The sequence below is a fragment of the Corvus brachyrhynchos genome, unplaced genomic scaffold, assembly GCF_000691975.1.
Source record: "Corvus brachyrhynchos isolate BGI_N302 unplaced genomic scaffold, ASM69197v1 scaffold633, whole genome shotgun sequence".
NCBI lineage: Eukaryota > Metazoa > Chordata > Aves > Passeriformes > Corvidae > Corvus > Corvus brachyrhynchos.
The window spans coordinates 869,968-874,292 of record NW_008237435.1 but is presented as its reverse complement, the minus strand read 5'-3'; the positions used below and the strand labels follow the sequence as shown (position 1 = coordinate 874,292).

At 42.3% G+C, this 4,325-nt stretch overlaps 1 long non-coding RNA gene across 1 annotated transcript; it reads right to left on the bottom strand.

Annotated features, from left to right (window-relative positions):
• Positions 1-1,666: 1,666 nt before the first annotated feature.
• Positions 1,667-4,235, bottom strand: LOC108445970. The gene is made up of 2 exons (XR_001861067.1): positions 3,529-4,235; positions 1,667-1,996 (listed from the first exon to the last, which is right to left on the bottom strand). It is a non-coding gene; the product is annotated as an uncharacterized LOC108445970 (long non-coding RNA).
• Between the last annotated feature and the right edge of the window lie 90 nt (positions 4,236-4,325).

The window sequence follows — 4,325 nt, the reverse complement described above, 5'->3', positions numbered from 1 at the left end:
AAATGGTAATGACTAATTATATTTCCTGAGTACACGAACCAGCTATCTAGAATTGCCAGTTTTATATGCAGTTAAATTAGATAGTCTCAGCTGTGACTATCAAGACATAACATTGCTCTCACTCTTTCTAAATAGTTGCATATCTAATTTTTCAGTGATGCTAAAGTAAGTTCTTGTGTCAATATTAAGTCTCAACTGTGTACCTGAGTTCAATGCTATGTTCTTTTGACTCATATCATCGCCAGTAAAGCAGCATCTGCCAGAGGAATTTAGGCAATAACCATTGATGACAGAAGGTCCAGAACAGAACCCGTCTTACTTTCCCAATGAGTACTCCTGCAACACTGTCAATCAGGCCAGTTCTGCACTTGAACTGAACCAATGCATCTGTTAGTGATGCATATACAAAATCCAGCTAATTTTCAGCTATAATGGCTCTGGCTGCTTAGGGGAAAAAAAAAAAAAAGTTTTTTTTGCTCCTGTAGTCTAATAAATTTGGGTTTGGGTTTCAATATGGACAATTAATTGATCTGATAAGAAAAAAATAGGGGTTTTTTTAACTTGCATCAATCTTTAATGACACATCTGACCTAGGTGTTTCTTGTTAATATCGTGGAGTGAAAGGTGAAGTAAAGAAGTGTCTTGGGGTGACTTTATGATGTGTATCCCATATCTCTGCCCTGTGCCCAGAAATTAATTCTTGTGCCTTTCTATGCCTTTAAACTGAGCCTGAGAGCAGGGAGGAATAACTGAGCAAAACTTTTTCAAAGCAGTTTGCAGCTTGTTCAAGGTCACACAGAGATAGAGACTTTATTTTCAGCTGTGGCAGGAGAGCGAGAGGGAAGGGAAGCACCCAGCTTGCTTTTCTTTCCAGCCAGCTTTCGGCAGTTTTTTTCCCCAGCTCCTTTTCCTCTGGAGAAGTTGAACTTTTGTTTTCCTGGGACTTTGTTTTTTTCCTTTTCTCTCTGCTGGACTGTTTCAACATCAGAATACATCGGGAGGACTTTCCACCGAGGTCTTGGCCCTGGAGGTGGGCCCACCACCCTGTCCTAGCTCCAAGGAGGGGGAGAGAGATCTACAGAAGGACTCTGAAATTTCCCCCAGGTTTCTCTCAGCAGAGCAGGAGGCTTTATCATTTAGCATTATTACCCTTTTCCTGTGTGTTTGTTAAATAAATAGTTTTTATGTCTTTCACTTTCCCTTGAGGAAAATTTATTTTTTCCCGAACCTGGCGGGGGAGGGGTGGTTGTAGCCTGCCTTCTCTCAGAGGATATATCTCTAAATTTGGCCAGACTGGAACAAGAAGAAAATTGATTACCAGAATACTGATTTCCAGATCTTTGACCCATTTTATATAACTGTTTATCAAATTGATTTTTATTTTTTAGCATTAGATGTGAATGTTGTTTTCTTTCCATGATGTGAAAATACGTGCATTAAAAAAACTTGCAGAGGGGCATGCTTATATACATATATTTTTGTAAACATATGTAGGCTAAAAAAGGCCTGAGAGGCCATGTAGAGAAACAGGGCAAGAACATCAGTGTGGTAGGAAAATGATTTATCACACAGAGCTAGGGGTCTGCTTGAAGCCACAAGATGCCAAGATGCCAGTAAACTTTGCATTTGTGCTGCTTGTTTATTCACGGCACTTACACATTAAACGTGCCTTTAAGGAGACTTTTATTTAAGTTGTGTAAAGCCTTGTGTAAATGCATGTGGAACAAGGTTTTCCAGGACGTGGTGAGCTTTTTCACAATCTGGCCCTTTTGCTTGCTTTTCTGAGGGTATGAGAAGGTAGAGGGGCAAACACAGGTGGATGGATACGTGCTCATCCTGAAGAGAAAGGAATCGTCCCTGTTTCTTCATCTCTGGAAGAAGGTTCCACGCACCGTATTTTGGAAAAGGGAGGCCTCGTGTGGTCCGGCGTGGTAACAGCCCTGTCGGGCTGGGGGGATCCCGGCCGCAGGCGCTCCCTCCTTCGGCTGAACCAGGACTGTAAACAGGGACACCGGGGTGGGATTTATCATAGACTCATAGAATGGCCTAGGTTGGAAGGGACCTTAAAGGGACCTTAAAGATCATCCACTTTCATAACTCCTGCTATGGACACACTAGACCACATTGCTCAGAGCCACTTCCAACCTGGCCTCGAACATTTCTCAGGGTGAGGAGTCCACAGCTTCTCTGGACAACCTGTTCCAGTGCCTCACCACCCTCACAATAAAGAATTTCTACCTGATATCTAATCTAAACCTACCCTCTTTCAGTTTGAAGCCATTCCCCCTTGTCCTGTCACTACATGTTCTTGTAAAAAGTCCCTCTTAGTCTTTCATGTAGGCTCCCTTCAGGTACTGGAAGGCCACAATTTGGTAACCTGTTCTTTTTTCCAGGGTGAACAATCCCAATTCTCCTAGCCTTTCCTTACAGGAGAGGTGCTCCATCGCCCTAATCATCTCGTCCTCTGGACCCTCTCCAACAGATCAATGTTCTTCCTGTATTTCATAGCAATATGGATGTCTAGGTTAGGAATAAGAAACACCTGTATATGACTGCAGCTGCTTATCTGAACAAGTCTGAAGAAGGAAATACTGTTCTTACTGGTCTTTCTTTCTTTGTTATAAGATAGATACATTTCCTTGCCTTTCTAGACATCTAAACCAGGTAACAAAATAGAACTCAAACACAGAAGTCCATGTGTGATATTAAATTAATGAGCTGAACCAAGAGAAACGGAGTAGTGGTCTATGTGGTAATTGACAAAATGACAGCATTTTGATTTAAAGGCAAAATTAAGGAAAGAAAGCAAAACAGAAACCTGAAAGAGTGCCTAGTTCATGTAAATTTAAAAACCAGTTCCCAGTTCTTTGCCTTGAGTTACTGTAAGATCTAGCTGTGAGGAACAGCTGTACAGCAGCCTAGGCAGGGACCCGTGAGAATCTCCGTATATCGGTGAGTCACAGGTTAAAGCCCCAGTGCATGAGAGGATATTCCAGCATTCTTACCTTAGACATGTATCTTGAAGAGAGGTAAAATCCAGTGTAACGTATTTATCTCATGCCATCGACTGCATTGTTATTGTCAGTTCTAAGCACATTCTCCAACTTTTTGAAGAATAAAAATTAAATTAAATTCCCCCAAATGTGGAATTTACCATCAGTAACACTGACTGCTATCAGCTGGGATTTGTGAGAAGCCTCTCATCATGCATAAAGAAATTATTCTGGCTTGTGACTCTACCGGGGAGTAGTCTCTGAGGAAGGCATGGGGCTGCCCTTGTGCCCACTCCCATGACCAGTACAGGGCTGGAAGCTGGCTTTTTGTTTCTTTCCTTTTTATTTATAAGATTTGTCCATTACCTTGTCTCAGTGACTTAAATCCATTCCCTTGCTTAACATTAGTCAAAATTACCCTTAAATATTATTGGGATAAAGCTCTCAACATACTAGGTTCAGGTCTTTAAGATACTAATAGTGGGGTTTATCTGTTATACAGAAATAGCACATGGGTCTGAGTTATCAGGCTTACCTGAAGCAGTCGCCCTTATTGGGACCTGAGCAGTCAGAATGAAGAGAACAATATTCTGGACTCTGTAATCTCTATGTGTTTTTTCACTTTGCTAAAATCTTCCTGCTGCTGCTGATAGAGTCTAATGTACTATCAGCAATTGCATCTTCTAAACCATCTCCAGTGTAAGATACAGAGGAGGCATTTCCTGATGATGTAAGGCACTGATTGTTATCAAATGCTTTTCAGAAAGGACCTTGCTTCACACAGGGAGAATGAAAAAAGCCCTGCAAAACTGTTCAATTTTCTAATTTTGTCTAGAATAAAAAAGTAAAGAAACATTCTCTCTTGAGATTGAAAGAACTCATCTGGAGGCAAAAGAAGTTACTCGAAAGCTTTGTTCCTTCTTGCTATGACTCATTTTGCACTAGAGGATCTATGCCCACAGGGTCCAATTCAGGATGACTTATGGTAGTTTTTTTTTTTTTCTTCTGTCCCAAGTGCATGTTGCCGTTGTCCCTGAAATTCATACGGGAAGCACTGGTTCAAAAAAAAAAAAAAACCAAAAACAAAAACAAATATAAAAGGGAAAATCCTGCCATGTGACCTTCCCTACTTGCGCATCCATCTTCCTGCGCTTCCTTAGGGGATGCTGCAGACGGCTTTGCAGGCGGTTTCCCCTTCAGAAGGGCTGTCCTCCGAGCAGTGAGGGTGGAGGGCAGACGGGGGTGTCCCCCCAATACCCCGGGCATTCCCTTCGGTTAATTTCCAAGCGCGGATCGGCGCGGGGCGGGCACGGCCGCTGCTCCTGGCCCGCG